The sequence below is a fragment of the Phyllobates terribilis genome, unplaced genomic scaffold (genome assembly GCF_046119375.1).
Source record: "Phyllobates terribilis strain yellow unplaced genomic scaffold, ASM4611937v1 Scaffold_9__5_contigs__length_417890890, whole genome shotgun sequence".
NCBI lineage: Eukaryota > Metazoa > Chordata > Amphibia > Anura > Dendrobatidae > Phyllobates > Phyllobates terribilis.
The window spans coordinates 300,734,497-300,759,454 of record NW_027362769.1 but is presented as its reverse complement, the minus strand read 5'-3'; the positions used below and the strand labels follow the sequence as shown (position 1 = coordinate 300,759,454).

The 24,958-nt window shown below is 44.1% G+C and overlaps 1 protein-coding gene and 3 non-coding genes across 4 annotated transcripts in view; 2 read left to right on the top strand and 2 right to left on the bottom strand.

Annotated features, from left to right (window-relative positions):
- LOC141160962 (dehydrogenase/reductase SDR family member 7B-like) overlaps window positions 1–24,958 on the bottom strand; it is a 146,551-nt gene that overhangs the window by 88,290 nt on the left and 33,303 nt on the right. The window lies entirely within an intron of this gene.
- Window positions 504–586, top strand: TRNAS-GCU (transfer RNA serine (anticodon GCU)). The gene has a single exon. It is a non-coding gene; the product is annotated as a tRNA-Ser (tRNA).
- Window positions 1,815–1,896, top strand: TRNAS-GCU (transfer RNA serine (anticodon GCU)). The gene has a single exon. It is a non-coding gene; the product is annotated as a tRNA-Ser (tRNA).
- Window positions 3,925–3,998, bottom strand: TRNAT-AGU (transfer RNA threonine (anticodon AGU)). The gene has a single exon. It is a non-coding gene; the product is annotated as a tRNA-Thr (tRNA).

Sequence of the window (24,958 nt, the reverse complement as noted above, 5' to 3'; positions counted from 1 at the left end):
ATTGAGCTTCAGTTCCATTCCACGCACAGCAGAAGCATTGAATAAGATGTCGCTCTCAGTCATGGCAATTAAGAAACTAAGTCATTTTTGAAGAGCATTCTCGAAAAGGACAATGACAAATTTGCAGAATGCGACAGAAGCTGTATCAAGGACAAGGGCTTGGGATTTGAAGTTCCATAATTAAATGATCCATCTTTTATCACAGCTGGAAATTGGGACTTGTTTTGCTTCCCAGTCATGAGACAGAATAGACAGATTGAAAGAATGCCACTGCAGTGCCAAAAGTAGAAACAATTGAGAATGATTGATAAGTTGCTATTAAAACCCATTGCACTGGTTCATTTCTGATAAGGTTTGTCCTAATCTAACTTTAGACAATAGATACTCTAGGAGATGAGATGAGGCCACACTGCCAAAAGCCTTTATACAATCTTCAGCAAAAACACCCTGACAGCTTAAAATCCTCATGAGATCTTACCTCCTAATTTAGACTTCATCATGTACACGAGGTGGCCGAGTGGTTAAGGCGATGGACTGCTAATCCATTGTGCTCTGCACGCATGGGTTTGAATGCCATCCTCGTTGATATAATCTGATTCTTTCCCTTTGACAAGATTGGCTATCATTTTTAGGCAAAATGGTGTATACTTCAAGCATGAAAGTTGATTCTTTTCTCTTTCAAGAAAGCTGCTATAGTCCTATCTTCTGGTTTCTACTTGTTCATGCAGGCAAGTTGGCTGTGTAGTTAAGATGATACATTAACAATTCAGTTAAGAGATTGAGCTATGCATGCATGGCTTTGAATTCAATCTGTCCTATTTCTTTTCTGATTCTTTTAAGTTTCCAGCTCAAGGTTTTATTTTCTGCCCAAGCAATGAATTCTTCAAACATGAAAGTTTAAATCTTCTACCATTCAAGAAGGCTGCTATCAAACTTTGCTTAGAGAGTCAGATACGTAAGGAGGAGGCATTTCAAAATAGTAAAATAAAATCCACTGGTTTTACTTTTTTCATGCTTGATTCCATATTTCTTCCTCTTTAGCACTTATAGCAGATTCTTACTCCCACTATTGCACTATCACAGAGAATTAGCAAAAGACCAATTTGATGTTATCCCAATATGAGGATAGAAAGCTTCATACTGAGAAGATGAAAAGAAGGCACTGCAGAGATTTGAACTCAGAATCTCTTGTTTACTAGACAGGTGCTTTAACCAACTAAGCCACAGCACCACAAGCTGATGAAGACAGGAAAGCCAGGGAAGATTTAGTCACTAATCGATAATTTCAAGTGGTTAATTGAGCAAAACAACATTGAGCTTCAGTTCCATTCCACGCACAGCAGAATCATTGAATAAGATGTCGCTCTCAGTCATGGCAATTAAGAAACAGAGTAATTTTTGAAGAGCATTCTCGAAAAGGACCATGACAAATTTGCAGAATGCGACAGAAGCTGTATCAAGGACAAGGGCTTTGGATTTGAAGTTCCATAATTAAATGATCCATCTTTTATCACAGCTGGAAATTGGGACTTGTTTTGCTTCCCAGTCATGAGACAGAATATACAGATTGAAAGAATGCCACTGCAGTGCCAAAAGTAGAAACAATTAGGAATGATTGATAAGTTGCTATTAAAACCCTTTGCACTGGTTCATTTCTGATAAGGTTTGTCCTAATCTAACTTTAGACAATAGATACTCTAGGAGATGAGATGAGGCCACACTGCCAAAAGCCTTTATACAATCTTCAGTAAAAACACCCTGACAGCTTAAAATCCTCATGAGATCTTACCTCCTAATTTAATCTTGGTCATGTAGATGAGTTGGCCGAGTGGTTAAGGTGATGGACTGCTAATCCATTGTGCTCTGCACGTATGGGTTTGAATCCCATCCTCGTCGGTATAATCTGCTTCTTTCCCTTTGACAAGATTGGCTTTCATGTTTAGGCAAAATGGTGTATACTTCAAGCATGAAAGTTGATTCTTTTCTCTTTCTTGGAGAAAATTTTTGGAGAACAGGAGAAGTCCCAGAAGACTGGAGAAGAGCAAATGTTGTTCCTATCTTCAAAAAGGGGAAGAAGGTGGACCCAGGGAACTATAGGCCGGTGAGTCTGACTTCTATACCAGGAAAGATCTTTGAACAAATTATTAAACAACATGTATTTAAGTACATGGATAAGAATGAAGTGATTAACCAGAGTCAGCATGGGTTTGTAACTAACAAGTCATGTCAGACTAACTTAATTTCCTTCTATGACAGAATCACTGACTGGGTGGATCAGGGAAATGCTGTAGATATAGTATATCTTGACTTCAGCAAAGCATTTGACAAAGTATCTCACACCATCCTTATTGAAAAAATGACCAAGTATGCAATGGACCAGGCAACTGTTAGGTGGATTCATAACTGGCTTAGTGATCGGACTCAAAGGGTGGTTGTAAATGGCTTCACATCCAGCTGGATGAATGTCTCAAGTGGGGTACCACAGGGCTCCGTCCTGGGACCTGTATTGTTCAACATCTTTATCAATGATTTAGATGAAGGAATTGAGGGTAAACTGATTAAATTTGCTGATGACACAAAGCTAGGAGGGATAGCTAATACTAGAGAAGAGAGAGAGGATTCAAAAAGACCTAAATAAACTGGAGCAGTGGGCAGCAAACAACAGAATGGTTTTTAACAGGGAAAAATGCAAAGTACTACATCTGGGCAATAAAAATGAAAAAAGCATATACAGAATGGGAGGAATAGAGCTAAGCAACAGTACATGTGAAAAAGACTTAGGTATACTAATAGATCATAGACTGAACATGAGTCAACAGTGTGATGCAGCAGCAAAAAAGGCAAATACAATTCTGGGATGTATTAACAGAAGCATACAGTCTAGATCACGTGAAGTCATTATTGGTCTTTACTCCTCTTTGGTCAGACCTCATCTGGAATACTGTGTACAGTTTTGGGCACCACATTTTAAAAAAGACATAGACAAACTGGAGCAAGTTCAGAGAAGAGCGACCAGAATGGTGACTGGTCTGCAAACCATGTCCTATGAGGAACGGTTGCAGGATTTGGGAATGTTTAGTTTGCAAAAAAGAAGACTGAGAGGAGACTTAATAGCTGTCTACAAATATGTCAAGGGCTGTCACATTGTAGAAGGATCATCTTTATTCTCATTTGCACAAGAAAAGACTAGAAGCAATGGGATGAAACTAAATGGGAGGAGACACAGATTAGATATTAGAAAAAACTTTTTGACAGTTAGGGTGATTAATGAGTGGAACAGGCTGCCACGAGAGGTGGTGAGTTCCCCTTCAATGGACGTCTTCAAACAGAGGCTGGACAGACATCTGTCTGAGATGATCTAGTGAATCCTGCTTTGAGCAGGGGGTTGGACCAGATGACCCAGGAGGCCCCTTCCAACTCTACCATTCTATGATTCTATGATTCTTTCACGAAAGCTGCTATAGTCCTATCGTCTGGTTTCTACATGTTCATGCAGGCAAGTTGGCTGTGTAGTTAAGATGATACATTAACAATGCAGTTAGGAGATTGAGCTATGCATGCATGGCTTTGAATTCAATCTGTCCTATTTCTTTTCTGATTCTTTTAAGTTTCCAGCTCAAGGTTTTATTTTCTGCCCAAGCAATGAAATCTTCAAACATGAAAGTTTAAATCTTCTACCATTCAAGAAGGCTGCTATCAAACTTTGCTTAGAGAGTCAGATACGTAAGGAGGAGGCATTTCAAAATAGTAAAATAAAATCCACTGGTTTTACTTTTTTCATGCTTGATTCCATATTTCTTCCTCTTTAGCACTTATAGCAGATTCTTAGTCCCACTATTGCACTATCACAGAGACTTAGCAAAGGCCAATTTGATGTTGTCCCACTATGAGAATAGAAAGCTTCATACTGAGAAGATGAAAAGAAGGCACTGCTGAGATTTGAACTCAGGATCTCCTGTTTACTAGACAGGCGCTTTAACCAACTAAGCCACAGCACCACAAGCTGGTGAGGACGGGAAAGCCAGGGAAGATTTAGTCACTAATCGATAATTTCAAGTGGTTAATTGAGCAAAACAACATTGAGCTTCAGTTCCATTCCACGCACAGCAGAAGCATTGAATAAGATGTCGCTCTCAGTCATGGCAATTAAGAAACCGAGTATTTTTTGAAGAGAATTCTCAAAAAGGACCATGACAAATTTGCAGAATGCGACAGAAGCTGTATCGAGAACAAGGGCTTGGGATTTGAAGTTCCATAATTAAATGATCCATCTTTTATCACAGCTGGAAATTGGGACTTGTTTTGCTTCCCAGTCATGAGACAGAATAGACAGATTGAAAGAATGCCACTGCAGTGCCAAAAGTAGAAACAATTAGGAATGATTGATAAGTTGCTATTAAACCCTTTGCACTGGTTCATTTCTGATAAGGTTTGTCCTAATCTAACTTTAGACAATAGATACTCTAGGAGATGAGATGAGGCCACACTGCAAAAAGCCTTTATACAATCTTCAGCAAAAACACCCTGACAGCTTAAAATCCTCATGAGATCTTACCTCCTAATTTAGACTTGGTCATGTAGACGAGGTGGCCGAGTGGTTAAGGCGATTGACTGCTAATCCTTTGTGCTCTGTATGCATGGGTTTGAGTCCCATCTTCGTTGATATAATCTGCTTCTGTCCCTTTGACAAGATTGGCTTTCATTTTTAGGCAAAATGGTGTATACTTCAAGCATGAAAGTTGATTCTTTTCTCTTTCAAGAAAGCTGCTATAGTCCTATCGTCTGGTTTCTACTTGTTCATGCAGGCAAGTTGGCTGTGTAGTTAAGATGATACATTAACAATGCAGTTAAGAGATTGAGCTATGCATGCATGGCTTTGAATTCAATCTGTCCTATTTCTTTTCTGATTCTTTTAAGTTTCCAGCTCAAGGTTTTATTTTCTGCCCAAGCAATGAATTCTTCAAACATGAAAGTTTAAATCTTCTACCATTCAAGAAGGCTGCTATCAAACTTTGCTTAGAGAGTCAGATACGTAAGGAGGAGGCATTTCAAAATAGTAAAATAAAATCCACTGGTTTTACTTTTTTCATGCTTGATTCCATATTTCTTCCTCTTTAGCACTTATAGCAGATTCTTACTCCCACTATTGCACTATCACAGAGAATTAGCAAAAGGCCAATTTGATGTTATCTCAATATGAGGATAGAAAGCTTCATACTGAGAAGATGAAAAGAAGGCACTGCAGAGATTTGAACTCAGTATCTCCTGTTTAGAGATGAGCGTTGTTCTACTCGAACTGTTCGCCAATCTCAAATTCGAGCTGTTTGGGGCGGTGTTCGAGCCGTTCGGCGAACACGAACAATTTGAGAAAAATTCAGCTGTTCGATAACTGTTCGTGCACCAAAATCATAACTGGATATTTTCTCAGTAATGATGAAAATTAATGTTAATACGCAGTTTGAGTGTACAGCGGGGTGGGGGGAGGGGCAGGGGATGGATCTCTGCAGGAACAATGAAGATCTCCATTTTTTTTTCTCTTTCCCGCATTTGCAGTGGGGAGGTGCAATCTGTCAGCCTATCAGCAGCGCACACACGGAGCGAAGTGCTTTTTTTCACACAAGCAAGGGCATGTGTCATTGGCAGTGTATGTCACATGTCCTTGCCCTATAAGACCAAGCCATTTTCCCCGTCGCCACCATTTTCTCACTGCTGCAGCTGCGTGTTAGACGGCACCGCTGTTTCTGTGTGCGCTATACCTTGTTAATTTCAAGCCAATTTTCGCACAAATCTACAGATAGCTTGGGAGTAGGGAATAGTTGTGATTGCAGTCCTTTTAAGGACTAGGTTACAGCATTTCCTACGACTTTTATCAGGGAGGTCTGTGCTCTTAAATAGATAGATTGTGGGAGTACAGACTAATTGTAATTGGAGTCCTTTTCAGGACTAGGTTACATCAGTTCCTATCAGTTTTTGCCAGGCAGGTCTGTGCCAGTGCTGTGCAAGTTTTTTTCACAGCATTTGGCTGAATCTAGCAAAGCTAATCCTTTTTGGCCTATTGCAGAGTGTGTTAGTCAGTGGAGTAGCCTATCTGTGTTGCAAGATATACCACCTGTGTATAGAATACCAATTTTTTTACTGCACCTAGTGAAGTAAAATCTTTTGGGCATAGCATCATTCTATTAGTCCATCTATACTGACCTCCATCAGGTTGCAAATTGAATATAATTTTTTTCTGCATCTAGCTCTGAAAAAATATTGGGCTTCTAGCTGTGTGTGGGACTTGTTCTATTAATCCATCTATACAGACCTCCATCAGGTTGCAAACTGAATATATTTTTTTCTGCATCTACCTCTGAAAAAATATTTGGCCTTCTAGCTGTGTGTGGGACTTGTTCTATTAGTCCATCTATACTGACCTCCATATGGTTGCAAACTGAATATAATTTTTTTCTGCATCTACCTCTGAAAAAATATTTGGCCTTCTAGCTGTGTGTGGGACTTGTTCTATTAGTCCATCTATACTGACCTCCATAAGGTTGCAAACTGAATATAATTTTTTTCTGCATCTACCTCTGAAAAAATATTTGGCCTTCTAGCTGTGTGTGGGACTTGTTCTATTAGTCCATCTATACTGACCTCCATCAGGTTGCAAATTGAATATAATTTTTTTCTGCATCTAGCTCTGAAAAAATATTGGGTTTCTAGCTGTGTGTGGGACTTGCTGTACTAGTCCATCTATACTGACCTCCATCAGGTTGCAAACTGCATATATTTTTTTCTTCACCTACCTCTGAAAAAATATTGGGCTTCTAGCTGTGTGTGGGACTTGTTCTATTAATCCATCTATACAGACCTCCATCAGGTTGCAAACTGAATATATTTTTTTCTGCATCTACCTCTGAAAAAATATTGGGCTTCTAGCTGTGTGTGGGACTTGTTCTATTAATCCATCTATACAGACCTCCATCAGGTTGCAAACTGAATATATTTTTTTCTGCATCTACCTCTGAAAAAATATTGGGCTTCTAGCTGTGTGTGGGACTTGTTGTATTAGTCCATCTATACTGACCTCCATAAGGTTGCAAACTGAATATAATTTTTTTCTGCATCTACCTCTGACAAAATATTTGGCCTTCTAGCTGTGTGTGGGACTTGTTCTATTAGTCCATCTATACTGACCTCCATAAGGTTGCAAACTGAATATAATTTTTTTCTGCATCTACCTCTGAAAAAATATTTGGCCTTCTAGCTGTGTGTGGGACTTGTTCTATTAGTCCATCTATACTGACCTCCATCAGGTTGCAAACTGCATATATTTTTTTCTTCATCTACCTCTGAAAAAATATTGGGCTTCTAGCTGTGTGTGGGACTTGTTCTATTAATCCATCTATACAGAACCCAATCAGGTTGCAAACTGAATATATCTTTTTCTGCATCTACCTCTGAAAAAATATTGGGCTTCTAGCTGTGTGTGGGACTTGTTCTATTAACCATCTATACAGACCTCCATCAGGTTGCAAACTGAATATATTTTTTTCTGCATCTACCTCTGAAAAAATATTGGGCTTCTAGCTGTGTGTGGGACTTGTTGTATTAGTCCATCTATACTGACCTCCATAAGGTTGCAAACTGAATATAATTTTTTTCTCGATCTACCTCTGAAAAAATATTTGACCTTCTAGCTGTGTGTGGGACTTGTTCTATTAGTCCATCTATACTGACCTCCATAAGGTTGCAAACTGAATATAATTTTTTTCTGCATCTACCTCTGAAAAAATATTTGACCTTCTAGACTGTGTGTGGGACTTGTTCTATTAGTCCATCTATACTGACCTCCATAAGGTTGCAAACTGAATATAATTTTTTTCTGCATCTACCTCTGAAAAAATATTTGGCCTTCTAGCTGTGTGTGGGACTTGTTCTATTAGTCCATCTATACAGACCTCCATCAGGTTGCAAATTGAATATAATTTTTTTCTGCATCTAACCCAGCCAATAGTTTTGGCCTAATACCACAGTTTGGCCACTCAGCTCTGCTCGGTTCCCATCCATTGTTTTTTTGTGCAAACAACTCCAGAGTTGTGAATTAGTTAACCACCAAAATGAGTGGAAAAAGGCCTGCTGCTGGTGCAAAGGGGAATAGGCGTGTTGGGAAGGGGAAAAAAGGTTGTGTCCGTGGGGTAGGTGTTAAAGCAACAGTAACATCTGCAGAAGAAAGACCATCTTCCAGCCAAACTAAAATGTCTACTTCTTTTAGCGAACAATGTGATAAGATACCTTTCTTACGGCCACGCCAATCGCTACAAATTCCAGATGAGGCACAAAAACAGCAGGTGCTTCAACGGATATCAAGTGCTCCTTTAAGTGGGCTCTCCTCCACATCAACTTCAACATCACAAATACTCCAGTCCTCAAAGGTGTCACCCCAATCGCACTTGCTTCCTCACAGCTCCCAAATCTCCAGCTGCCCGTCTGAGTATGAGGTAGAACAGATGGTTGAGTCTGCAGAGCTGTTTACTCATACTATAGCCTGGGAATCAGAGGTCGACTCCAGCGCTTCTGTGAATCCAGACGAGGAAATGATCTGCACTGATGCCCAGAATCTTTATGAGTCGGATCCAGGACCAGACGCAGAAGGTTCTGACCATAATGTAGACCCTCATTCCCAAACTGTAACTCCTGTTGGTGGAGACAATGAGGAAGACGATGATAAGACTCAAATACCTGATTGGAGCGACAACTTTAGTTTTTTGTCAGGGCAGGAACAGGTTGGCTCTGAGGACGACGGGTGTGATAACGCACAGGGTGATGATGATGAGGTTGGAGATCCCACTTACTGTCAACCCACAGTCAGCCAAGAGATGAGGTCAGCAGAGGAGGTGGAGGAAGATGCTAGTGACGACGAGGTCAGGTTGCGCCTTCCTGGACAGAGACGTAGTACTGGAAGCACGTCAACAACTGCATCCTCAAACACAACTCTGCCTCTCACCACAAGTCGTGGTGGCTCTTCAGGTCGCATGGGTGCTAAGCCTTGCATAGCCTGGGCATTTTTTCAGATCGATAAAGATGACCCAACTCGTGTTATCTGTAACATTTGTCAGCAAAAGCTAAGTAGAGGCCAAAAAATACATAGTTTGAGTACTTCATGCATGAACCGGCACATGGACATGAAGCATAAGTTGCAGTGGGAAGCTCAGTGTGCTACAATGCGGCCTAGCCGGCCGGGCCAACCACCATCTGCCATATCTTGTGCATCCGCGGCCTCTTCATCCTCTGTGACTGGGGGACAGCAGTCACACCTGTTTTGGGGCGCAGACCTGCCACCTCTTTACCCGCAACAGCCAGCGTGATTGGCAGGTCATCATTTTCTTTGGAGGTGGTAACACCAGCTGGTGTTGAGCGCTGTCCGACATCGATAGCACCACCTTTGGATCAAGGCAACCTAACATGTCCGCCTGCATCTTCCTCACAGACCGGCAGTTTGCCGGGGACACCCTTATCAACCCCGTCTAAGCACAATAGCCAGCCCTCGGTCCCTCAGATGTGGACAAGTAAAAGACCATTTCCTCCTAGCCATGAGAAAGCTAAGAGGTTGAATTTCACAATCTGCAAGCTCTTGGCTACAGAAATGCTGCCTTTCCGCCTGGTGGACACAGAGGATTTTCGAGACCTTATGTCCGTCGCAGTGCCCCAGTACCAGATGCCCAGTCGGCACTACTTCTCAAAGAAAGGTGTGCCTGCGCTCCACCAGCATGTCGCACACAACATCACCGCTTCTTTGAGAAACTCTGTGTGTGACAGGGTGCATTTCACCACAGACACTTGGACGAGTAGGCATGGACAGGGGCGTTACATGTCGCTGACTGGGCACTGGGTAACTATGGTGACAGCAGGACAAGGGGCTGCTGTCCAAGTCTTGCCGTCCCCACGAGTTGTGCGTCAATCCTCTTTATGTCAAAGTTCCTCCACTGCTTCTGCCTCCTCAACCTTCTCTCGGTCTTCCACCTGCACCCAAAGCCTGTCTGGTCATGCCACAAGCTTTCTAACTGCGCAGAAGGGATCCTGCACACCTCCTTACTATGCTGGCAGTAGGGCTCAACGTCATCAGGCGGTTTTTACATTGAAATGTCTGGGAAATGTGAGTCACACAGCTGAGGAGTTGTGGTCAGCTCTGGAGAACCAATTTCATGAATGGTTGTCTCCACTGGACCTGAAACCAGGGAAGGCCGTGTGCGACAATCCTGCAGACCTGGGTGCGGCCCTTCGCCGGGGCAATGTCACACACGTGCCTTGTATGGCTCACGTGTTGAACCTGGTTGTCCAGCAATTTTTAGCCCACTATCCCAGACTAGATGGCCTTCTGCAGAGGGCACGGTCGCTGTGTGCTCACTTCCGCCGTTCGCATCCCGCAGCTCAGCGACTTACATCTCTACAGAAGTCGTTGGGCCTGCCATTTCACCGGCTAAAATGCGATGTGCCTACCCGGTGGAATTCAACTCTGCACATGTTGCAGCGACTGTGGCAGCACCGACAAGCCCTGGTGCAATAGTTTCTGACGTATAGCCTGGGCCAACGAGATTCAGAGGTGGGGCAAATCACGCTGGAGGAGTGGTCTCAGATCAGGGACCTATGCACCCTTCTGCACAGTTTTGAAATGGCGACGAAGATGTTTAGTGCTGACGATGCAATTATCAGCATGACTATTCCGGTGATTTACATGCTGGAGCACATGTTAAACAGAATTCGGAGTCAGGTGGTGGCACAAGAGGAGGTGGAGGAAGTAGAGGAGGAGGAGTTGTATGCGGAAGGGCTAACATCTGCAAGGTCCAGACGGTCGGCAGCACCAAGGAGGCAGGCATGTGAGGGTGGGGGAGATGGTTTTACCAGGGCGCATGGTAGCAGCCAAACTAGTGAGGAACGTGCAGGAGCCCAGGAAGAAGTGGAGGACGAACTGATGGAAGACTCATCAGATGAGGGAGACCTTGATCACATTTCTGTTGTGCGAGGTTGGGGGGAGAGGACAGAGGAAGGAAGCATGATTGTTACCTCGCCACCAACACAAAAGGGACTTGGTGCTCCTGGATGCGCAACACACATGAGTGCCTTCTTGCTGCACTACCTGCAACATGACCCTCGAATTGTGAGAATTAGAAATAATCCTGACTACTGGGTTGCCACACTGTTAGATCCCCGGTACAAAAGTAAATTTGCAGAAATTATTCCTGCCATAGAAAGGGATGCACGCATGCAGGAGTATCAGCAGAGACTGTTGCAGAATCTTACATGTGCTTTTCCACAAAATACCAGTGGTGCACGTAGTGAATCTCACAGTTCCAACTTGCCAACCGTGGGACCGTCAAGTGTTCAGCACTCAAACCGTAACAGAACCACAGTATCTGCTGGTAACATCAATTTTGCGGAATCATTTCACCACTTTTTTAGCCCATCCTTTGCAAGGCTACAGGAGACAAGAAGTCTGACACATAGTCAACGCCTAGAGACGATGGTACAGGAGTATCTCCAAGTAAACATTGAAGTCACGACTGTGTCACTGGACCCTTGCTCTTTTTGGGCTTCCAATCTGGATAAATGGCCGGAGCTAGCCACTTACGCCTTGGAGATCTTGTCATGCCCCGCAGCCAGCGTTCTGTCTGAACGTGTGTTCAGCGCTGCTGGTGGTGTGCTGACAGATAAGCGCACGCGGCTCTCCACTGATAATGTAGACAGACTCACGTTCATAAAGATGAACAAATCATGGATCCGAAACGACTTTTCTCCCCTTGTGTCATCCTGGGAAGAGTAAAAGCTTGATGATTGGTTAAAATCACCCTACCAACCGTTTTAAGCTTTCAAATTACTAATCATGTTTATCTGTATCTTGGCTGGAAAATAATTTGGGCTTTGTAGCAGTGTGCAGCACTGATTCTATTAGGCCATCTATAATAAGCTCCACCAGATTTAAAATTACTAATCATGTTTATCTGTATCTTGACTGGAAAATAATTTGGGCTTTGTAGCAGTGTGCAGCACTGATCCTATTAGGCCATCTATACTAAAGCTTCACCAGATTTAAAATTAATAATAATTTTTAGCTGCATCTAGCCCGGAAAATAATTTTGGGGCTCCGAGATGCGCAAGACACATAAGTGCCTTCTTGCTGCACTACCTGCAGCATGACCCTCATATTGTCAGAATTCGAAGTAATCATGACTACTGGGTTGCCACACTCTTAGATCCCCCAAACTTTTCGATCAACCTTTTCATTTTAATAAAGACCAAAAAAATGGTCATTTTTGAAATTATAAGCATTAGCAGGTTGTTAGAAACTGAAATCAAACAGTTTTCAACTCAAAACTTTATTCTAGGTGATGTTACATTTTCACATAGGACCCCTTGTTCGAAAGGAGCTTCTGAACTCTCTCGTCCATTGAATTTGTCAGGTTTTGGATGGTTTCTGCTTCAATTGTTTTGCATGAGGACAGAATACCCTCCCAGAGCTGTTGCTTAGATGTGAACTGCCTCCCGCCATCATAGACACTCCTTTTAATGATGCTCCAAAGGTTCTGAATGGGGTAGAGGTCAGGGGAGCATGGGGGTCACACCATAAGTTTGTCCCCTTTTATGCCCATATCAGCCAGAGATGCAGATGTTTTATGTGCAGCATGAGATGGTGCATTATCATGCAGAAAAATGATCTTGCTGTGAAATACACGGTTCTTCTTCTTGAACCATGGCAGGAAGTGCTGTTTGAGAAAATCCACATACATTATGGAGTTCATCTTTAGCGCCTTCAGGGATCCTAAAGGGGCCGACAATCTCTCTCCCCATGATTCCAGCCCAAAACATTACTCCACCTCCTCCTTGTTGGCGCTGTAGCCGTGTTTGCGTGGGGTGTCCATCAACCAGCCATCCTCCACTCCATCCATCTGGACCATCGAGCGCTGCACGGCGCTCATCCGTGAACAAAACAGTTTTGAAATCAGTCTTCATGTAATGTTTGGCCCACTGGAGCCGTTTCTGCTTGTGTGAAGTGGATAGAGGAGGTCGACAGGATGGCGTATGCACAGCTGCAAACCTCTGAAGGACCCTGCATCTTGTTGTTCGGTGGACGTTGGAGGCACAAGCAGCTTCAAAAACTTGTCTGCTGCTATGACAAGGCTTTTTTGCCGCTGCTCTTTCAACCTGACGTAATTGCCTGTAGGAAAGAGTCCTCAATTTGCCCTTATCAGCACGCACACGTGTGTACTGTGAATCAGCTACATACTTCTTGATTGCCAAGACACTTCATCCTGATCATCACACAATGTTGATTGTAGTCATGCCTTGACCTAAACACTCCACAATTTGTTGCTTCTCAGCAGCCGACACATCCTTTTTCTTTCCCATTTTGGCAGAAAATGTAGGCTGTGTAATAATGTGAGAGAGCCTTTTTAAGTAGTCTTGCCTTTCATTGGACACACCTGCCAAACTAATTAGCACAGGTGTCTGCAATTGCTTACAGTGATATAAAGAGCCCTGACACACATCACCATCAATGAGTTTAACTGACAAACAAACAAATTCTTCCCTTATCACTCCTAAACACTTTTTGCATAATAATTTGGAACGCAGTGTACATGTGCTTTTCCACAAAACACCAGTGGTTCACGTAGTGAATCTTACAGTTCTAACTTGCCAACCGTGGTCTGTATGGAGTTGTTCAATAAAGGGCCCAAAATTAAGATAACATAGATGGGAGAGGCCTCTATGAATAGGAATTCCTAAGTATTTGATACCCTGTGAGGGCCAGGCAAAGGGAAAGTTGGACTGGATGGAATCCTATATGGATTTGGGGAGGGAGACATCGAGGGCCTCAGACTTCGCTGCATTGATTTTAAAATTTGACCATGTAACAAAGTGATCTATTTCAGCCATAACAGCATGGATGGATATATGTGATTGAGTGATATATACTAGGACATCATCAGCAAATAGAGAGCACTTGTACTCGGTGCCTCCCACCTCAATCCACCTAATATTGGGGTTATGGCGAATTGATGAGAGCAGGTGCTCCGTCACTAGGATGTATAAGAGAGGGGACAGAGGACATCCCTGCCTTGTCCCATTGGTGATTGTGAAAGGTGATGAAAATGTTCTGACGCACCCCCTGGGCCTTGGGACACCCGGAGCCGGACCCTTTTTGGTGGATGCTGGTGGTTGTAGTCTTCGTGGCGGCGACCCGGTTCCGTGGCTCAGGGTGGTCAAACCAGTGGCGGAACTATTTATGTGGTTTTGATGTTTAAATGTCCGACTACGCCACCCGTGGATTGCGGTCAGAGTGAACCGCCGCTACAGGGCAGACCGCTGAGGCTGGTGTTGTGGGTGCAGCAGAGCGCAGCATAACTCCCCACGGGAGGAGTATAGCCTCAGGGCAGTGTATGCGGAGGATGGGGGTGATGGTGCAGGGCAGCAGCAGTAACAACACGGAGTCAGTGATGCAGTTCAGGGCCTTTACTCACAGTTCTTATTATCCAGACCACGTCTGCAGGTAACGGCTGCCCACGTCGTACTGTGCTCACCAGGTGAGGGGCTCAGACAACTCCCAGATAACTTTGGAGCGCTTCACAGGACCCCCTTTGTGTGTCCTTTGTCTGGCCTTTCTTACCAACACTTCTGTCCGGCTGCCTCGGGCCTCCTCTTGGTAAACTTGGCGCCAGTTTCCCTGACCCTATGTGGTGCCTTCCTAGCGGGTGTAGCGAGGGGCTGCGCCACATAAAATGTCAGAGCCTCCGGTTTCTAGCTGAGGGTCGTTTCCTGCCTCCACTAGTTCGGGGACCGGTCTCCCCCTTTGGCCTGACCCCTCCACGCAGGTGGATTCGGGCGTGCGGTGGCGACTCGCCCGTCCGCACCCCTGGGATCCCTTCATTCCTCGTTCCTGGAGCCTTCTCCGCTCCTCTTCCTTCCTTCTCCCTCTTGCAGGCCTGGGCCTCTGTTACTAGGCCCGCCTCCGGAGCAGAGCTCATGCAGAGCCCCTGCTCCCTGCCACTTCTGCTCAGACTTCTCTGCACTGAACTAAGATGGTGCCCACCTTTTATACTCCCTTCTCAATGCACCCAGGAACTGCTTCCTCCCTGCTCCTGCACTACAGGGTTCCCCTTCCTCAGTGTTCCCTTCCCCCACTCCAGCCAGGGACAGGGACTGTTGTGCCCATCTCAGGGGCATATTGGTCGCCCTGCCCCACGGCAATGTGGTGTAATGCATGCAGGTGTCGGGTCCTGATCCACACTCCATCCTTACCTGAGAGTGAGATATCACACCTCTGGGTGAGGTGCAATACGTCTGTAGCAACCGAGCCCTCAGGGTGCTACAGTTCCATTTATCTTCAGCCTAGGTGACGTATTGTGATACAGGGCCGTGATTTTGGCTATAAAAGGGTCCCCTAGACCCCTACCCCAAGCTTTTTAAGAGAATCATATATGGCGTGCCAGGAGACTCTATGGAATGCTTTCTCAGCATCCAACGAGAGTATCTACTTACAAATTTTTAACTGCATCTAGCCCAGGAAATACTTTGTGCCTAGTAGCAGTGTCTGCTAGTCAGCGGATTATCCCGGCTGTTAAGCAAGCTACACCACCTGTAGTTTGGACACTTAATTTTTTCAAAGGAAATGCTTCGGGACCACGGGATACTCAGTGAAGAGCATCAGGAGGCACCCCAAGGCATAGGGGCTGGGACTGGCAGTAGGATGCCTTGCGGTGGACAGCCGAGCTCGATCCTTATAAAAGCTTTTTAACTGCAGCAGCTTTAGTGGACGCTAATGGAGCTGGAATTACGTGGCTGCTGGCATGAGACTTGCCCTCCAATAGATCCTTGTAAATGGATTTAAAGTGTATTCATTCAAATTAGAGAGACAATTTAAATTAAAAAACTTAGAGCTGCCTCCACCACAGGGGGGCTCGCTCGACCCACCAGCGGACAGGCACCAGTATTGGGAGAGGGGGGCTGGCCGTCAGGGTTCACCGCGTCTCTGGCACAAGCCCGGCGACACGGAGGTGGCACGGGCAGGAGCGGACTGAACGTGTCGGCTTCTCACTTTTTGGATTTTAGAAGGGCATGACATGCCTATATCTGTGTCTCCCCCTCCTTTTACTCCTCCACCTCTTTTCTTTTCTCATGACTATATGTACTTGTCACTTTTCCATGTGTTAGTTGTGTCTTCTGAGCAGTTTGTCAGCTTTTGGACACCTTTGAAGGTGTTTTCTATGTGTTTCTATGTGTTTTTGTTTGCCTGCCATTGGTTTTAACTGTGTTCGACGAACAGTTCGGCGAACACACGGGTGTTCGACGAACCGAACCGAACTCGAACACTACGGGGGTGGCTCAACACTACTCCTGTTTACTAGACAAGTGCTTTAACCAAGTAAGCCACAGCACCACAAGCTGATGAGGACGGGAAAGCCAGGGAAGATTTAGTCACTAATCGATAATTTCAAGTGGTTAATTGAGCAAAACAACATTGAGCTTCAGTTCCATTCCACGCACAGCAGAAGCAATGAATAAGATGTCGCCCTCAGTCATGGCAATTAAGAAACAGAGTAATTTTTGAAGAGCATTCTCGAAAAGGACCATGACAAATTTGCAGAATGCGACAGAAGCTGTATCAAGGACAAGGGCTTGGGATTTGAAGTTCCATAATTAAATGATCCATCTTTTATCACAGCTGGAAATTGGGACTTGTTTTGCTTCCCAGTCATGAGACAGAATAGACAGATTGAAAGAATGCCACTGCAGTGCCAAAAGTAGAAACAATTAGGAATGATTGATAAGTTGCTATTAAAACCCTTTGCACTGGTTCATTTCTGATAGGCACACATGGCTGAGTTTATGTTACACTGCCATTTCCATGACCCTCGCGTTTTCCAAAATTTGGATGACCGTCATTATTGGTCGGTGACACTTCTAGACCTACGCTACAAGGAGAACTTTCTGTCTCTTATTCCCACGCAGGACAGGCCTAATAAAATGGGGCAGTATGAGAAGGCCCTTGTTGTAGAACTATTTAAAAAATTCCCATCTGAAAACGCTGGCGGCAGAGGTCACAGTTCATTGGACAACCAAGGAGTATAGGTGAGAGACACATGCAATGCAGCAGAGGCAGGGAAACTGTTATGATCTGCAACATGTACAAAGGAAAGATAGGGGAACGCTGTCCCTGCAGTAAGACAAAGCTGAATCTCTAACAGTACCCCCTCTTTTATTAGGATCCTCTGGATCCTCCAGGCCCAGGCCTATCCGGAAACCTCCTGTGGAAAGCTTTAACAAGCCTAGGAGCAGAGACATCATCCGTCCTAACCCAGGAGTTGTCTTCGGGACCGAAACCCTTCCAGGAGACAAGATACTGTAATCTCCCTCTATGCCATCTAGAATTCAAGATACGAGAAATTTCATATTCGCCGTCTTCCACAACAGGAGGAGCTGTGACAGTGGCGTCCCTATCTGAAACGTCAGCCTTTTTCAACAAGGAAACATGAAACACAGGATTAATCATCCAGGAAGTAGGGACATCCAACCTAACAGCAGACGGGTTAACAACCTGAAGCACTTTAAATGGACCCACAAACTTAGGACCCAGTTTTTTAGAGGAAATCCTCAACCGCAGGTTCTTTGAGGACAACCAAACCGTGTCACCCATAGTAAACAAAACCTACTTACGTTTCCTGTCAAAATACTTCTTGGACTTCTTGTTAGCCTCTTGAAGGTTGCAACGTACATTAGTCCAAACTCTCTCCAAATCACCGGAAAAATTCTCCTCCTCCGGCACCGCCGACCCCAATTTGGAGAACGAACCAAAAGACGGATGTCTCCCAGTACAACAAAAAAAAGGAGAACACCCAGCAGAGGAGGATGTATGATTGTTAAGAGCAAATTCTGTGAGAGGCAGAAACTCAGACCACACCTCTTGATTGTCCGCCACAACACAACGCAAAAACTGTTCAACATCCTGGTTCTTTCTTTCAGTCTGGCCATTCGACTCAGGATGATAACCAGACGAAAATGACAAATGGACTCCCAATCTGTCACAAAAAGCATGCCAAAAGCAGCCACAAACTGAGGTCCTTTATCAGAAACAATATCCGTGGGAACGCCATGGAACTTGACAATCTCCTTAACAAACGCCTTAGCGAGTGTCTTGGTGCAGGGCAACTTAATGAATGGAAACAAATGACATATCTTACTAAAACGGTCCACGACCACCCAGATGACAGTAAAACCCTCGGATACAGGCAGATCAGTAATAAAATCCATTGTGAGATGCTTCCAAGGCGCACTAGGAACCTCCAGAGGGCAAAGCATCCCCGCAGCAGGAGCATGTGAAGCCTTTGACCTAGCACACACAGTACACTGACGCACCCACTTGATGACTTCCTTCTGCCATCCAGGCCACCAAAAACTGCGACTGATAAGTCTCTTAGTCTCAGAAATTCCTGGATGACCTGCCAACCGAGACTCATGACACTCCACAAACAAACCTCTCCTAAAGGCTCTAGGCACGAACAACCTCCCATGGGGAGTGTTAGATGGCGCATCATCTTGAGCTTTCAGAATCTCATCCTCCAAAACGGAGTCCAATGCCGCCACCACAACTCTTTTCTGTAAAATGCTTTCCTCCTCCTCGGCACCGACCGCAAGAGAGAAGCTGCGAGATAAAGCATCGGCTTTAACATTCTTAGTACCAGGGATATAGGTAACAGAAAAATGAAACCGAGAAAAAAAAAAAAAAGTGCCCACCTAGCTTGACGGGCATTCAAGCGCTTGGCAGCATCCAGATAGATCAAATTCTTATGATCTGTGAAAACCTTAATAGGAAATCTAGCGCCTTCCAAAAAATGACGCCAATGTTCAAATGCAAGTTTAATAGCCAGCAACTCCCGATTTCCAAAATCATAATTCAGTTCGGTTTCCGAATTTTTTTTCGAAAAGAAGGCACAAGGATGTACTCCACCCTTGTTCTCCTGAGACAAAACTGCTCCGACCCCCACCGATGAAGCATCGACCTCGACCAAAAAAGGCTCGGTCTCATCAGGCTGCATAAGGATAGGGCCAGAATTGAACCTCTCCTTGAGATACTCAAACGCTTCGATGGCCTCAGCAGTCCACTGGGCCGTATTCGCACCTTTCCTGGTGAGATCGGTTAGAGGTTTAACAATTACAGAAAAATTCTTAATGAATTTCCTGTAATAATTGGCAAAACCCAAAAATCTCTATAGATTTCAAACCAATAGGCCTAGGCCATTTCTGCACAACCTGAACGTTCACAGGGTCCATCTCAAAGCCCTCGCTGGAGACAATGTAGCCCAAAAAACTAATTCTCTGCACAGCAAACTCACATTTCTCCAGCTTAGCAAAGAGTGAATTGTCACTCAATAACTGCAAAACATCACGTACACTCTGCCAATGGGACTCTAGATCTGGTGAATAAATCAAAATGTTAACCAAATACACAACCACATTCATACCAATCAAAGGTCTCAGGATGTCATTAATAAGGTTCTGAAAAAATACAGGTGCATTGGTAAGACCAAAAGGCATCACCAGATCCTCAAAATGACCTACCAGAGTGTTAAAAGCAGCTTTCCATTCATCACCCTCCTTCACTCGTAACAAATTGTATGCCCCCCGGAGATCAATTTTGGAGAACCAATTGGCCCCCACTAACTGGTTAAACAAGTCAGGAATTAACGGCAATGGGTAGGAATTGCGTACGGTAATCTTATTAATTTCACGAAAATCCAGACATTGACGTAAACCGCCGTCCTTTTTTTTAACAAAGAAAAATCCAACTGCCACAGGCGACTTAGAAGGTCTAATGTGACCAGCAGCCAGGCTAGTCTGTATGTACTCCTCCAAGGCCTTCCTTTCAGGGATAGTCAGATTAAACAAGCGACTCTTGGGAAGAGTAGCTCCCGGAACAAACTCAATGGAGCAATCATAATCCCTATGAGGAGGTAAAACTTGCAACAACTCCTCCGAAAAAACCTTCCAAAAATCTTGAATAAGTACAGGTAATACCCCTTTTTCCACAGCCGCAATGCAACCATTACAACATTTATCATAGCACTTCGGACTCCAAGACTATCATATTAGTAGACCAGTCCAATAAAGGATTGTGCAGTTTTAACCAAGGCAATCCTAGAACAACTGGAGAGGGTAAATTATCTAAAACAACCAAGTCCAAAATTTCTTGGTGAACTCCATTGATAGTGAGGGGAAATGAAGCAATCTTGTGAGTAATACATTTCAAAGGAGTGTTATCAATTGCAATCACAGAAATAGGTGATGACAAAGATTTGGATCTCAATTTAAGGTTTTCCAAAAACCCTTTATCAATCACATTAAGTGTTGAACCACAATCCACAAATACCTGAAATTCAATCAAATCTCCCTGCAGAGTAGTACTCCCAGAAAGAAATACTCCAGCAGAGCGTAAAACTATACGGGCGTAACTGACCTTTTTTTTTTTTCTTTACCTAAACGACGTTCACAATACTTAATCAAATGGTCAGCTTTACCACAATAAAGACACAATCCCTCGGCGAACCTCCGGTCTCTTTCCTGAGAGGTGAGTGACATCGCCCCAACCGCCATCGGTTCTCCGCCAACTGAGCAGATTTCTGGGGACTAGGACCTGACATTACAGAAGTCTTTACCTCATTGAGCCTGCACCTCAGTCTCCTGTCTATACAAACAGCTAACTGCATAGCATCCTGCAGAGTCTCAGGTGCAGGGAATGCAATTAGCAAATCCTTAATCCTTTCACTCAGACCAGCGAGAAATAAACATCTCAGCGCAGGATCATTCCACTTAACTTCTGAAGCCCATCTCCTGAAGTGTGTGCAATAATTTTCAACATCATCTGACCCCTAATTCAAACGTCTGAGTTCTGATTCAGCAGATGAGATTCTATCAGTATCATCATATAATAGCCCCATAGCAGAAAAAAATTCTTCAACAGACCTTAAACACGGATCATTAGGCTGGAGAGAAAAGGGACACCCCTGTGGTTCATTGCGCAAAAGTGACATAATAAAACCAATGCGCTGTGATTCATTCCCAGAGGACCTTGGTCTCAAACGAAAATATAACAAACAAGCATTTTTTAAGGAAAAAAAATCTTGCTGTTTACCATAAAAACATCAGCCAGTCCTACCTTGGGTTCGACAAAATGCGCTCCAGGACAGCTACTCACGTGTTGCTGAAGCTCGGCCACCTCCAGAGACAATCCCTGCAGGCGTTGAGCCAACTCCTGGACGGAAACCATACTGATCCCTGAATTTCTTTCCTTTTAGTTTTTTTTGGGCTGGACTTGCTGTTATGATCTGCAACATGTACTAAGGAAAGATAGGGGAAAGCTGTCCCTACAGTAAGACTAAGCTGAATCCCTACGATGAAGCGGGCTATCTGTTCCTAGTGAACAGACCCGCCTTAGTCCTCGGCTAGTCTGAACGAAGACATATAGAATTAAGGGAGGGGTCCCTAAAAGAACTGAGGACTGGGACAAAAAATGTGACACCTCCTAAACAGAGAAGTTGTTGCAGAACACAAAAAGATAAACTGATAAAATGTACTATAGGTCCCAGAGGACCAAGCGAACTTGACAGAGAAAGACACCTGAAGCATCAGGCTAGAGAAACAGTCAAACACTAAAGTCCAGCACAGCCACAAGGGAGGAGCTGGAATATAAAGGCAGATGGTCACGTGACCGCAAAACACAAGATGGAAAAAAACAAACAGGAGGGTTCTAACAGAAACACTGTCAAAGTTCTGGGACAGTTTTCTCAGACCCTCCCATCGCACAGGCCCTGAGGCGCGGGGACTCTCAAAAGGAGGGAAACGTTTCGGAACATGGTGAGGGAGTACCTTGCCGACCGTACCAAAGTCCTCCATGATTCCTCTGTGCCTTATAATTATTGGGTATCTAAGCTGGACACGTAGCATGAACTGGCTCTCTACACCTTGGAGGTCCTGGCCTGCCCTGCGGCTAGCGTTTTGTCAGAGTGGGTTTTTAGTGCCGCCAGTGGAATTATAACCGATAGGCGCATCCTCCTGTCAACTGAAAATGCTGACCGGCTGACTCTTATAAAAATGAACAAGGGCTGGATTGGGCCAGACTTCTCAACACCACCAAATGATAGCAGCGTAAGAAACTCAAATACAGTGTTTTTTTTTGGAAGGTCTAACTCTATTCCCATGCACCTCTATCTTCACACCCAGACATGGGTATATGCTTCCTGACTTTGTCTATTTGCTCTTGTCTGCCTCCTTATCCTCCACCAACATATCACCACCATATCTACGTCTCTTGCAAGGGACATTGTAGTTCCTCCAAATTTTTGGCAGCCGTTGCAATCACTGCATTGGCAAACAGTATGGGAGACCCACTTCCTAATAATGGGAACATTGTTTTCAGGAGGCCCTCCAACCTCTACGTCTCTTTCAAGGGACATTGGAGTGCCTCCAAATTTTTGGCAGCCGCTGTAACTCACTCCATACCCAATAACTGTATAGCAGACCAGCTCCTTTCTAATGGGAACATGTCGTTACTGTGGCACAGCTCTGTGTCTTTAAATTGTTATTGGGGTTTTTCATATATTTTGGAAGCCGTTGTAGTCACTGCATGGGCATTACCACTATAGGAGACCCACTCCTTTATAATGGGAACTTTTTTCTTTTTTTTTTTACTGAGGCCCTCTCCTCCATGTCTCTTCAAAAGGGGTATTGGGGTGCGTCCAAATTTTTGGCTGCCCTTGCAGTAAAAGTATACGCAATAACAGTATAGGAGACCCACTCTTTAATAATGAGAACAACAAAGCATATCCAACTGCTGGCCCTTTAAGAATTATAAGGGCCGCCTGATGGCCATATAAAAATAGTCTTTGTGACTGATGATGTGTCACACACCACATGGCCAGATAAGGTAGTAAAATGTTAAAATTACATTTACCGGTGAATGTATTTTCCACCGTCGAAAGCAATGCAAAAGTACAAAAAATGCATCAAAAAGGCTATATGTGAACATAGTTCAAGGTGAGGAAGAGTATTTTTGTTTTGGGGTATTTATTTTGCCTCATATACAAGTCATTACCCTGGAAAGGATGTTCCTTAACAATTTTTCCCAGCAAAATCCATTTTGGTTTAGTTTTTGTATGTTTTATTTTGAGTCTGTAAAAGTGGCATAATACTCTGACAACATTGTTGACAGCAGTGACCTGGGAGTCAGAAATGCTTGCAGGGGTCTTCCCCATGCTGTTCCCATGTCATTTGAATACTGTTCCCATCGATTTGGGCAATTGTTAGGATCTCTGCAGACTGCCGGAAAAATGCTAGCGTTTCCCATAGACTTACATTGGGCTTGTTAGTCGGACCGAAGCATTCCAATTTGCTCAACCCGAGCAACGAGTACCCGAGCATTTTAGTGCTTGCTCATCACTACTGAGCACCCATGTAAAAAATAATCTTCGATGTAGTACAACCAGACATCCCTCTTGCGCTCCAATGTCCAGAGTGATTCAATAAGTAATCTAAGACACTGAAACTACCCCTACCTATTCTCATGCTATCACATGGAATATATAGATTTTCTTATATAAGGACATTAAGCCACTGGGAAAAGGAGGGAGGACTCTGTCTTTTAATAAATGAAAGTGTGTACTGCTAGGAGAAAGTCTCTGTCTCTTGGTGCTGTCAAAAGTGACGGTAAAAAAGGTTCAAAAAGGGTACCATGTCTGCACGTCTACCACTTGTTTCCAGAGACTCAAGCTGAAATGTCAAACATTCATTAGGCCAGATTTGAAGATGTTTAATGGTTATCAAGAAGCAAGAATTGTCAGAAGCATGAGTCGCACTATTCATGAGCATGAGTTCTTCTCCGGTTATTGTACCAAGTGACATTATTTCAATTCTTCTGAATTCTGACTGCATTAAAAAATGTAGACCTAAAATAACATTTTAGGTCTAACATTTTATTTTAGTACATAAGAGAACAAGGTATATTCAGAGAATATATTTCACGGATCTGCACATTCCTTAACCAAGAATCTGCAATAACACTAGTGCATACCCTCATCATCTCCCCCCTTGACTACTGCAACCTCCTGCTCTGTGGCCTCCATTCTTACACTCTCATACCCCTTTAATCTATCCTAAACTCTGCTACATGACTAATCCACCTGTCACGAGTGTGCTAGAGGTGACAGACAGTCGCCCTGCAGTGGGTTGCAGGAGAGCTCTACGTTTGGCATTGCAGTTTCTTAGATAAGAGGCTGTCTTTAGGACCAGGCGGCAACCTCTTTCTTGCTAATTAGCTCTCTGGCCTGGGTGTATATATACCTGGTGTGTCTGAGAGGGAGTCGTCGGCTATATCCATTTCTACTTGTGAAGCTTAGCAGGAGCAGTACTTCGTCCTCTCTGGAGCTTGAGGTCGTGTGCTTATTTGGAGTTCATCTAAAGCTAAGCCATTTCCCCTGTTTTGTCCACCCTTGTTGTCTATAGAGTTTAGTGGAGGTTGACTAGTGCTCATCTCCTTCCATCCCTAGCCGTAGCCATACGCCAGGGAGAGTAAGGCGAGGTACGCGTGCGGCAACTGCTGAGGAAGCAATAAAGGGACGATAGTTGAGACAGGGTGACGCCAGATCAGACCAGGAGATCTCCACTTCCCCCTCTTTCCCATTATAGCCGGCCGAGCACGTTTTTTTTAAGGAAAAAAAAAAAGGGAACTGACATTTTGATTTTTTTTTGTGTGTGTTTTTAGGTGTGCACCTTTTGTTTTTTTCCTTTCTTCCTTTGGTACTTTGGTATGGGTTCAGTTGCAGAGCAGTTCCACTGTCTGTCTCTGGAGGTGAAAGACCTCAGCAGTGAGGTAGAGCAGCAACATCAGCGGTTACAGGTCGCTAATGTGGGGGTCTCAGCAGGTAGGCATGTG